The following is a 12960-nucleotide window of genomic DNA, read 5'->3' on the forward strand; positions in this document are numbered from 1 at the left end:
GTTACAGTTTCAATTTCTCATTGCAAACAATAATTGAAATGAAACATAGCCCTGTTCTTGCTGAAGTGAGGCCCAGGGGGTCTTGCAGCTGCAACGCAACCTTTCTCTTCATGGAGCAACTTCTTTCAGTTTTAAGTCATCATTCCTAACTCAGACATAAAAAGTCAAATTTAGAGACTCGTCAGATCCTCTCATGTTCTCAGTCACTGGTATCTTACTGTGTGTGGAGCAAATTGCATTTTACAACTGTTTTTCACAAGGTCCGAGAAGCCATTCGCAAGCTTTGTAAGAAAGAGTCACTGGGTTCGCAAACGGAAACATCGATAGCTATGACTTCTGATGGCAGAATGAGACCGGGCAGGAAGTCGCAGGGCGACGAAAAGAAGGACTGCGGTAACAAAAATTTGATTTTTGTAAAATTTGCCCAAATGCGTTGACAGAAGTAAAATAAGTCACTAGGCTTATTAACTTGGGCCTTTCGCTTTCTTTCGATTATCTGACTCTGTATTGTTTAGTTCAATAAACGATTAAATGCCCGCCTACACCGACCGAATAAATACTTAACAACAACATCTTTTAAAAGAAGAACATCTATTTTGTGAATTTCAGACAAGCGGATTGTACACACCCTTTACAGAGATCCTACATGATAATCACCATTTTTAAGTCGTCAACAGAGGTCGTCCTAGAAGAGCGGGTGAAAGAAGAGGCAATTTAACAAGTAGAATCACTTACTGATCAACCTTGAGAGTGAAGGGTGTAAACTGCATAACAACTTGAATACTAACACCCATCCGTGCCGTCATGCCGCGGATAAAGCTGTGTTGCTTTGTTTATGATTCACCAGGAGGGTCTCAATGGGGTTAACCGTTAGCCGTAAAACTGCCAAAAGGTTTAGCTCTCAGGCGTTAAAACTGGCATATTGTAACCAATAGTCAAAAATAAAGTTGATCGTAAAATGTTTTCTATCTACGGTGCGTCGTTTAGAAGTGTCAAAATCTTAGATCGTTACAAGTCTTCTCTTGTGGCCGACAGAAATTACTTAGTATCAGCCGAAGAGCAGCACGATCTCAAATCGTCCTCGTTGCCTGAGTCTTGTGATAAAAGTGTTGTAGAGTATTTTAAAGGGTTGCTATTTCGAGTATTTTTAGGTTTACCTTTTGTTTTGACTAGTCTCTCCCTTTTGCGTCTACTTTGTTATTTTGGTAGATCTATAGTTTTAATCCTTTATTTTTAGTGTGTGCTTGAACTTGGCTCAGTTCTTACCGTGCTAGACATTTTGATCACTTGTTATGGTTGAGAATAATTAGTCTGCTAGGTGGTCATGTTTGGGTTGGTAAAACTGACCTTGAGTTTTACCCACACTGAATATCCTGTTTTGGAAATTCCCACGGTCAGCTAACCCAAACATGTCTGTGATTTTTACATTAAATGCGAGGGCACTCCTTGCTGAAGTTAGAAGAGAAATAGCTGTGCTAGTAGAAGGTAGTAGCAACAATAGAAGAGAAAAGAATAAAAGAAGAAAAGTATAGAGTCGTGGTACCTCTTGTTAATTCGCCATGCGAGTGGTAAAAACCCCTCAACAAAAGCAAGCGGATAACTGTGTTTTAAAACACCGAAAAATAGTCATTAAGTTTTCATAATGATTTAAACTATTTTGTAACATTTCTGTTAATAGTTAAAGGAAGAAATTAACCGTTAGTCGTAAAAGGCATCACCCCAATGAGACCCTCCACTAAGAGCTAGAATAATCAAAAAACGAAAGTGACAAGTAGTATCGCTTTGTAACTTTGTAATCCTTTCATAGGTATCTAGGAATGAAGCTTAAATGAAGTTTCTCGTTTTGCTATTGATTTTATTAACTTTAATGGGGGATCAAGAAGTATCGACAGGTCATCTTTAGGGATTTAGGTGAAATTGATAATCTACTTTCAAGCCTGCGTAAATAAGACCAGCGATATGTAGTTTAATGGTGGCGAATCGGAAGTCAGTTGAATCGTTATCATGTTTAGCTATGTTCGGGGTTAGATAAAGAAAGCATGGAAAGTATGGGTTATTTAAACCGGTTGGAAATGCTTAACATACTCAGTGCATACCAAAAATGCTACGCCGATTGTAAGAGATAAAAGCTCAACTCTAATAGTCTTAAATTCCAGTTGTTAAAGTTGATGATCATTGGATTAGTAAAATCTGTCTAAAATACTGAGCAACAACAGTGAACTGTTCTCTGCATATAAATATATATCTCTTTATAGCTTCACTTTGAAATCACACGTGTTCCTTGCAATCTCATTGGCTCTTATTGGTGGGATTTGTCGACAAATCTCACCATTTTTTGCTATAAATCGCGTTTCTTTCCTAGCCAATACCATATCTTTACTTAAACGCAATAACCAATCAGATTTAAAGGTTTGTTTAAAGTAACCAGTCAAATGGCAGGAAATGAAAGACAACTCTTGCAACTGCTTACCAACCAGCTCATTATTAGATCAATAAATTATTTGTACCGAGTTAATAATCCTGTATTTGAGTGATTAAATTTTGTGCTTTCAAAATGGATGCAAAAAAGTGGTAATTTAACTCATGCGATTTTGGTGTGAAATCATACCTGTGATTTGAAATCAAAGTTAAGCTGTACACTCTATTAATATTGAAATGAAGCGTACGATTTTAGATCAAATTGCATTCCATTCAGATCAGTTTCCTTTATAACTCCTTTACGAACAGCAAAAGGTGTAGTTTAGGGCGCTAAAGGTAGAGCGCTGCATTAGTATCGCAGAGGTCAGTGGTTCGAATCCCGTACAGGCCTGATTTTTTTCAGGTCTGATTTCGCTATTGCATAAATAGCGCTCTCTACTGCGAGGATCGTGCATCATACGTAAAAGGCGTCGTTTTCAGTTTTAGGAAAAATTTTATTAGGACATGATTGAAACTACTATGCAAATCTAATTTAACGGGCCTATGCCTAAATTGATCTGAATAATTGATAAAAACGCCATGGGTTGTCTCGGCACATAAAATCTCCCCAAAACTAATTTCACATTTTTTTAGATTTCGCCTAGTCGTTAAACTATCTCGGAAATCAGTTGACGAAAACTTTGAATCACTTTTTGAAAGTAAAATATAACAAAAATACAAAAACTAGAACACCTTAACTCAGCAACTTACAGAGACAGAAAGTTATTATTTGGTACCTTGGCTTTTATGTTACGTAACATGGAAAAATTATTCTGTCTACATGGTCAAGTCATTTAGTTTAAAGAATAAGAAAGTGTAGATCAATTACATAATTGATTATTAAACTGGAGACACTCAAAATTTGATTTCTAATTGTTGCTTAGAATTTTGAAATTGACATAGATTCATAAGGTTGAAGATCGTAAAATGCCATAGCAGTAACAAAAAAGCCATTTTTATTTTCAATTTTGTCCCGAGAAAAAATTAAATAAAAGTCAATTCTTGCAAACAATGAATAAAGAATGTTAAAGTAATCCTTCTTCTTAATATCCTGCTCTTGACGATATTGCAGTCCTCATAGGAGCCTAAACGTCAAACCTGTGAAAGGGATTTGGCATGCAACATTGATAAATGAGACAAGAAATATAAGGGATAGAAACCGACGTTTCGGTGCATCTTGCGCCACTATCAAGGTTACGCAGTCAATGATAAAATGCGGTTTGCGAAGAGGCTAAGTTGAAGCGAATTTGCGTAAAAGAGTGCCAAGCTAATAACATGAATATTTAAGCACGAAGAGAATCCGACTGTAGGTACATTCAATGCTGGTTTAAGGTCTTGAATACACTGCATTTCATTATCACGGCAGTCAAATTTGTTCGTGCATTTCATGATTACATTGAAGCGTGCTAAGAAATTGTTCGGAACAGCAGTGTTATATTCTTTGGAATAATGCCTGTAAATAGATGACGCCTTTTCACGGTGTCCCTCGACGCGCGTGTGAAGGTGGCCCTTTGTGTACCCGACATAACCTGCATCGCACAGGTCACACTTGAATAGATAAGCAACGCGTTGCTGGGTTACGATGTTAGGCTTGGGCTCACGCAGGCTTAGATCTTGTTTAAGCTTGCGGCTAATAAACATGGGTTGAATGGTCTTTTGCACCTTGCTGGTAAGATCTCTCAGCTGTCGGTTGATAGACACTGCAGAATCCTGATTTTTATAGAGGATTACTATCCGGATGGCGTCATCGGTATGCTGTTTAGGCTGGTCCACTGCGACTCTCGAGGTGATAAACCTGTTGATGACAACAAGAAAAACAATGACTTTCCCTTCTTTAACTACATGGATAATATATTTCAGTGCATACACATTTTTTTTTTCCGGGGTGACTTAACAAAACACGAGTGGCATTTTGCTGTTTGTTAATGTTTTTTTCAACTCAAGAAGATTTTGTATTCAGACTAGCTACCTTTGAATCAGCGTACGAAGATAGCCCAAAACTCTCCTGGAGTGAGGGACACTTGTTTCTGTTAAATCATTTGGGTTAATTGCCAACGAAATAAAAATTATTCTGCAATGGGAAACCGAACTCAATTTTGAACGCTTTTTTCCTCGTCAAATCCACGGTTTGGATAGCGTGCTTCATATTTCCGTCACATAGCCTAATTTCAACCAATTAAAACGCTTATCGATATGCTGACAACTATCTACATGGCTGAAAAGCAAGAGCTGAAATTTAGCAAGATGGTCGATCTTCGGTGGCGTTTGGCTTATTAGGGACTTTAAGAAACCACGACAGCGACGCCAAGGAAGACTTCGATTAAAAAATGAATTTCTACTCTTAGTTAGAATTTCAAAAATGGCTGCAGGAGCTTACTGTCAGTCATACAGCGCCACAGCTCAACTTCAGCATGACGTATAAAGTATCCGTTGAGTTCCAAATGGAAATTAAAATAATTTGCCGTCGCGGTTTCGGTTCGCAGACGACGCAAATTTTGACGATTTCACGTTGTTGTTTTGCATAGGACGGCTAAGAAATGTACAAAGTTTCAAAACGCACGTGCTGAGCTATTGTTCTGCCAATTAGATCCCTTGTTTTTCCTCGTCCTCGTTGCCGTCGCCGTCGTGGTTTCTTAAGGTCCCTATTAGGGAACTTAAGAAACGACGACGAAGGGACGACGACGACGCTTTACATCCGAGAAAGACTGGACCGAGGATTTGGTTTTCGGAGGGAAAATTTGAGGGTTAAGCGGACGGTCTTGCGGGAAGACGACGGCTTCTTAAGTCATTATGAGTTTTGTTTGGCTATGGCGTTTAAAGACTTACGTAATTCGCTTATAATATGCTACGACGATGGTTTCATTGATGACGGACGAAGAATTTGTTCTTCTTTACGACTTTTATTCTTCGAAAGACCTTGATTTTCCTTACGATGTTTACGCACCGTTTGACCTCGACGAAGCTGAATGTCAAAGAAGCAAACAAATAATAAAAGAAATAGGTGCTAATTTGGTGCAAAAGTTTCTCAGAAAAGTTTTTCGAAGTGCACGGCTGTCAGTAGCCTACGTTTTCTCGGATTCTTCTGCCAGGCTCTAGGTAGCCACGTAAACACTGCTCGCCAAATGTGCCCCTGTAAAATGAGCAAAAACTTCGAAATTCAATCTGAAACGATCTATTCGACATAAAAACGATCTATTCGACATATTAGACTCTTAGAGGCACACAGCTTCGAAAAATCAGTTGAAATCCCCTAAAAAGAGCTACAAGGACACAAGTTTTACTTACGTTTTCCCCAGAACCGCTTTCTTCTACAAATTTCGTCGTCGACGAACCGTGGACGACAAATCACAAACAGAGACAAGCGTAGCACGTGCATTTGTGCAAATCCAACCTCCGGTCGTCGTCGTCGTCTTATTTCGTCATCGTATCTTAAGTTCCCTATAGGCGGATTCATGCTGACGTCATTGTTTACATTTTTGCTCATTTGCATACGGCTTTGCGTAAAGAAGGATGGATGTTAGGTACAAATTGACTTCAGGCAGCTAAAGAGCTAGAAAACCTTAGTACATAGTGAAATTTTTAGCTCTTTGGGTGTAATATTCAAGGAGAAATAGTCCATCAAAAAGTGCAAAATTTCTGGGTGGCAAAAGCGCTAATGAGCTCATACATTCTATGTAAAATTTTGAGTTTTTAAACCCGTGTTGCACAAAAAGTATTCAATGCATCAGGCTCGTATTCATTGGCCGAGTTAATCGTACTTTGACCTTTCGATATTCAGAACCGATTTATTTTTAGCTCCATCAGAAACTGAATTGCTTATGCTAATGAGGCAAATATTGTAAACAAGGATTCCCCTATTAACAAGAAGTTTTCTGAAAATACGTTTTGAAACTTCCACTCTATCCCAGTACTGACCGGTGCCTTCTTCTATTTACAACATATTCAGTAGATACGCACGACAGCTTTGAAAACAGCTTGACAAATTTGAAATTTTTGAATCGGATCATTAATAAAACTAGGTTTGCGAACGAAATCCAAGATCTGAAAGTTATCTGTGGATAATTGGCTTTTATTCTCAAAGCGGCGTTATAATACAGTTTTCCACCTTTTTTTTTGATGACGAAACTACGAAAACTACGTTACTTCATAGTCTGACGAATGAACTTGTTGATGAATGATAAATGCAAAATTTGTCGGACCATACACACTGTTTACGTAACGGTGTCAAAATGAAATTAATAACTCGAGTAGTAGCCTTAATGGGCGGATGTCCTGCTTGCATAACGAGAACGTTTACAGCGGTGTAATTATTTAAATATGTACAAAACTTTGAGTTCATCCATCGTGGCAGATTGAAGACAACGATGGCAAAGTTTCTGTTACTTTTCATTGCACTCCAGGTATGTTCCTCGCTAGTGCTTCACAGAAATGTCTTTAACAATGTAGAATTTTTACAGCAAATATGGATGATGGCCACGAGATAATCTTTTAAACTCTCTAACAGGTTAACCGAGACATTTTTAAGTCTCTCTTAATTCACTTTTAACAGGAATTCGTCTTTGTTGCTGAAAGCTTCGAAAATCGTAAGTACTTATATGTTTCCGTTTTCCTTTGTGATTATTTTTTGCGCGTGCGTTAACTTATTGAGCTCTACTGATACAATGGGGTGGGAAACCTGTTAGAAGTGATGCTACTTCGCCAATTTTAATCTGGGCACGGACGTTGTCGTATTCGTGTAACACATTAGTGAAGCAACTTGTAAGATTAATCATGCTGTTATGAAAGTCAAAACAAAGTTTTCCCTGAAACGTTGTATCATTGGTGCTAAAAAAGGGACTAAAAAATAGAGTCTTGAGAAATTTCCCCCAGTTCCGTGTTTATTACTTTTCGCTGTTATCCCTTTGCCGAAAATCTACTTCAACTATGCGAAAAATAGAGAAGAATAAAAAGCAGATTACGGAATCGTTTGAATGACAAGTCAGTGATGATCGTCAACTATATTATCCTTTGGATAAGCGGAAGTCTTTAAGAGAGTTTATCGCAGACTCTAAATGTTCAACTGCAATGTGGCAAAATTTTGTAATCCTATCCACCAGAAACCGATTTTTCTTCATATGACGTTGTAAAGGAAAAAATTCCGAAGAAAGGCGGATTATAATAATATGTGTTAATAGACGGCCAATGCTCCAATAGAAATGGTTTTCCCGTCTGTTTTTTTTCGATTCCTTGTTTGTGGATGATTGTGGTCTGTCCGTTGACAAGAGGAATGGCTTTCCCATCTGAATTTGTTGATTCCATGTTTACCAAACTCTTGCTTTAAAGCCCATAACTTCGCGTTCAAGAACACTTTTTATTTTACAAAACAAGTCATCAGTAAAACAACTAATTGCCTTTCTGCTAGACTGGCATTTAACCATATTGCTAATTCTACCCACTATGACATCTCGTCTGATGAAAACTCGTTTCGATTAACTTGTTCACAAAACTGCAGGTTACCTGTCAATAATTATCTGTCAAGAATGCGGAATATTTTTTATCATCATTTGCCCTCGATGTCATAGGCACCTCAATAGTGACAGCCCAGACCACTCAACACGTTTTTAATTTGACAAGTTTTCCCGTTTTTGTGATAGTGGTCAAGAAGTTAACGCTTAAATTTGAGGGATAATCTCCGGAAACAGTGTCCGGTGTCAAAAAATCCAGCAGTCTCAAAGTAAAGTCAGGCTAATTCGTATTTCCTGCTATGTCTTATTTGAGGCCGATTCTCCAGGCTTTTACCAGTTTATCTTTTGTAGTCCCAAATGCAATGATGACTCACAAAAGTACCCTGATATATATTTCTTGCAATCATGCTCTAAATATCTTGGATAAGCAACAGAGATAGGAGATCAGAAGTTGTTTTGCACGAGGCTCGTAAATTTCGATTAGTTTCTAATTTGATGCCGATTATGTTCCAATGTTTAGATGGCACATATGCATTTAAAATGCAAGTTTGAATTTAAAGTGTCCTTGAGTAGGTTATTCCTTTTTATCCTAAGGCTACCCACCCAACGGAGTAGACGAAACAAATTATTGTTTGTGGCCCTCTCTTACTTTGTAGCTATTCAACAAAGATAGTTCTCGGTTAGTAGACAATTTTTCACGGTAGCTTTTTTTTTTTTTTTAAGGATCGGAGCCGCAAAACACTGCAAGTACTGGCGTTTAAATATACCGAGAACAAAGAAAACAATTTTTCGCAAATCTAGTCAGCAATTCTCCAAAATCATCGCTTAGCCATGATAAAAGACCTTTACCTGATTTGGCTTGTTCGAACAAGATATCATTCTATTGTTTTTTGCGTCCGTCCCCTCGCTCCAAAAAAGAGATTGAAACAGAAAATTTCAGTCAACATCCAGCGTTGTAGTACGTTACTGACCTGCTGGTGTGTTCAATACTGTACCTTAACAGGAGGAGAAGTCAGCTTGAGTTCAACTTCGACTGAGAAAGGCGAAAATGTAGAAGTTCTGTGAATATTGATTATTGTTTGAGAAAAAACCAGAATTTCCGATACTAGGTAGTTTAATTAATTCAGAGAGGATTTTCTATTTTGATTCGAAGGTGCTTAAGAGTTATGTACTGACTGCAAATGAAATACTGATGTTCATCTTCAAACAAGCGTTGATGAAGAAAAAAAAAAAAAAACTCTTCCAGGCATGTGTAATTTAAGGAAATACATGTAACTCCTGTGTCTTTGTTTGATGATTTGTTTTCTTTTTTTGTCACCAGTCTTGTTTGAGAGAAAACTGCGAGTGTTTGTCTTGAGAAATAGATAAAGACTAGTGATGATGTCACTTAAGAACTGTTGGTACCATTCCTGCTTACTAGAGGTTTCCTTTCCAGTCAGAGGTTTGATGCCTTGCCACCATTTCTTGGGGTTAGTTTCAGCCAGATCGTCCACTTTGGGGTTATAATAAGAGCGCTTCGCTGTTTTAATAGCGCCAGGGACTCTATTCCGTCACAGCCTATAGTCTGGCGAATCTCTCCCATATGTAATAAATGCTTCTTGTCACTTGCTAATCAAAGATTTCAATTTTCATCCAAGGTTTATCATATACCTAGGTTTTTACTGTTTTCCATGGAAAAAAGTTTCAATAGCTGAACGAAGTTCCTGAGAGAATACCTCAAACTTAGAAACACATGAGGTAGCATTGTAAACTTGGGTCCAATCCTTAGTTGTAATCCAGGATACAAACTCTCTCCATTTGCTAGCGCGGTACTGCCTTCTGTGAACTTTTTGTACAGAATCATGTCAAGGTGGAAGTTTAACAGTTGAGCACACTAGGACGGTGTAGTGTTTCGATGAGCCAAGCTTCGGTATCCTCTGAGGATCGAAGGTGTGGGGTCTATCAGTGAAAAATCATTCAAGTATCCCGGAGTCTCTTGTGTTGAATTGAACTAGCTACTTCAGGTGATTAGGTCAAGAAATATAGTCAGAGCGCAAACCGGTTGAAGCCGGTTTTCCTCTTTATGTTTCGACAGATACGTATCCATTGTATTTTGGATATAATCCCGAAGAGTAACATTTTTCTATTCACCGTTAGCGGTTAAATGATAAACAACTGCCAGAATAATTATGCAATTTTTTGCGGGGGTGATTGCGATCTTAATTGTACCCAGATAGATTCCAATTTCTCTTGTTCCATTTCTACTGATCGCTTACTCGGAATTTCCTCCATGCTGTATACGCAGCAGCCACCGGATAAGTATTTCTCAATGATAACAAGAATCTAGGTAGCGAGACAGCCGAATCCGGTATCAGCTGCGAAAGCCACGTCTCAGTTATGCAAATGACATATGTCTTGGTTACGATGAATATATGAAGTTCATATATTTTGAACTGCGGTTATAGATATGTATGATGCACGATCCTCGCAGTAGAGAGCGCTGTTTATGCAATAGCGAAAGTCAGACCTGAAAAAAATCAGGCCTGTACGGGATTCGAACCACTGACCTCTGCGATACTAGTGCAGCGCTCTACCAATTGAGCTAACAAGCCAACTGGGAGCAGGCCGTTAAGTTGATTCGTAATAAACCCGTGATGATAAATCAGATACGATGAATATATGAAGTTCATATATTTTGAACTGCGGTTATAGATATGTATGATGCACGATCCTCGCAGTAGAGAGCGCTATTTATGCAATAGCGAAAATCAGACCTGAAAAAAATCAGGCCTGAACGGGATTCGAATCCCGTACAGGCCTGAGTTTTTTTCAGGTCTGATTTTCGCTATTGCATAAATAGCGCTCTCTACTGCGAGGATCGTGCATCATACAGACATATGTTTTGTTGCGAATGGCGACTTGACACAATTCGTCTACCTTGTTCGATAAATTGCGAATGTTTGTAGCTAAAATAGAAGGGACTCTGTAAGACTTTGCGTGCAGGACTCTCTTCATGTAGGACTGATCTCTGCCACGCGAGACTGTCGCAGAGAGGACTCGGTTGGTGATTCGCATTTTAATTTGTTCCTTCGAGGAGATGGTAACTCAATGAACTCAACAGAATATATCCGCGCCGGTTAACATACAGATAAAGGCAAAAAATTTGTCCCATTCGCAAACTGGAAACAACAACTATTATAGTCCAACCTCTTGGTTACCAACTTGTGACTCCGTTTCAATATATACACGAACATAGCTCGGACGTTTCTTATAAATTACGATGACCATGAAATACGGATGAATAAAGGGAGTAAGTTCCAAAAGAAACTGTGGCGCGTGGGTAGGGATAGCAAGGTAATTTGGTTTTATTAACTGGGTTGATACTGTGAATTGACCTGCGTAAAGGATTACGAAGCTGACGTTTCGAGAGTTAGCCCTTCGTCAGCGGAGCGTTTGGCGAAGGTTAACGGCCGAAGCGTCAGCTTTGAAACCCTTTACGGTGGCCAATTCACATTATCAACTCAGTTGATAAAACCAAATTATCAATTACAGACTGATTCTCCACGTTCCAGTGTTAGTAGAAGAATGAACGTGTCATAAGCATGTTCATGAAAACTCGAAGCTAACTCGAGCATCGACGGTTACGTTTTACTAGAGATTTTGGGCGAGGAGAAAACTGCACCATGTTTTAAAAGGCATACCATTTCCTGCAGTTCGAATTGAGTAGAAAGCTTCAAGATATAGGATGACGACCAAACAATGCTGTTCGCAGCGGAAATAAGTGCATGAAACCAGTGAGTTTGTTTGTACCACATCTTTGACGGGTTCTTACATGACAATATTGTCAAATTACCGGGACAAACTCACTAGTAAACATGAACCTCGCTGACTCAACCTCAATAGAGGTTTTCCACAGCAGCCCTGTTGGATGGCAGGAACAATAGATTATTTTACTCATGGGAAAAAAATTCTTTCTTATGCAAAATATTTTCATTGTTCCTGTCATCCAACATGGCTGCTGTGCAAAACCTCTATTTCATCTTAATCTTCGGAAAGGCTACGAATTCAAATCCTATGGTAAAACCATTCACGCATCTTCGACATAGGAGCGAATCTCTCATACGAACAATCTAAGAGTGAATGATGGAAGCTTGCTTGTAATTTCGCAACTGGCTATTATCTAAAAACTTTCTTGGCAAAATGCTTCTTTTCCTTTTACCCACGACTGAATTAAATAACGAAACGAAAGTATCAAAAGAGATTTCCAAAGACATAAAACTGTAAAAACGAACGATAAAATCCGACGTTTAATTTCGGAGTAGTCGTGACTCCATTATCAAGGAAAATATGAACGATCATGCAAATTGCAACATATAAAGCGTTTTAGGCGCGAAGAATTAACATAAGAAGGTGCGAAGATCATAAAAATATTATAGAAATACTTTCGCACAAATAGAAACGAAAGTAAAAAAACAAAATTTGGCGAATACAAACACTCTAAGTGTTGTTTGAGCGATGAACCGGCGCGAAGGTTTTTACTGAAAGGACGAATGCCAGATAATTTTTCTGCAACGTCATTTAATTTTTTGTCTGCATCAAAACTATGAGTTATAAACAGAAAATCGTATCAAATGAAAAAAAATCGAATTTTCTGGGGCATCAGCTTGGAAAAAAACTCAGATAAGACTCAACTTACCTCTCCACCTTTTCACGACCTTCCTCGGCTTTTTTGTAGATCACTTTCTCCGTGTTGTTAATTTTTTTCAGTCTATTTCCTTAGGGTCGTTATCTTTTCCTGCCCCAGTACTCCCCGTACTCAGTTTCTTTTATAATTTTGCTTTCGCTTTCTTCTTCCCCGTGTTTCTGTCTACTTGGTCGAGTCCTTTCTCACCCTCGTTAGCGTCGCTCACGACTCGCTCTGCGCTTTGGCTTCTTTCCTCTATTTCCCGTCTCGGTTCACTTAAACCCTGTTTCCACAACTTTGATTTGGGATAAATTCCCCAGTTGACATAGCTTTTTCTACCGATATCATTACTTTGTAAGGTGATATTAAAACGCAAATTGCCGGAAAATAATGGTT

At 38.5% G+C, this 12960-nt stretch overlaps 1 long non-coding RNA gene and 1 pseudogene across 1 annotated transcript; one reads left to right on the plus strand and one right to left on the minus strand.

Annotated features, from left to right (window-relative positions):
* The first annotated feature begins 241 nt into the window (after positions 1–241).
* Positions 242–2523, plus strand: LOC148735299 (uncharacterized). Its single transcript, XR_015998260.1, has 2 exons — positions 242–393; positions 610–2523. It is a non-coding gene; the product is annotated as an uncharacterized LOC148735299 (long non-coding RNA).
* Positions 2524–3659: 1136 nt separating this feature from the next.
* Positions 3660–5911, minus strand: LOC148735300 (uncharacterized; annotated as a pseudogene).
* Positions 5912–12960: the final 7049 nt, after the last annotated feature.

The sequence above is a fragment of the Stylophora pistillata genome, chromosome 3, assembly GCF_964205215.1.
Source record: "Stylophora pistillata chromosome 3, jaStyPist1.2, whole genome shotgun sequence".
In the NCBI taxonomy this organism is placed as follows: domain Eukaryota; kingdom Metazoa; phylum Cnidaria; class Anthozoa; order Scleractinia; family Pocilloporidae; genus Stylophora; species Stylophora pistillata.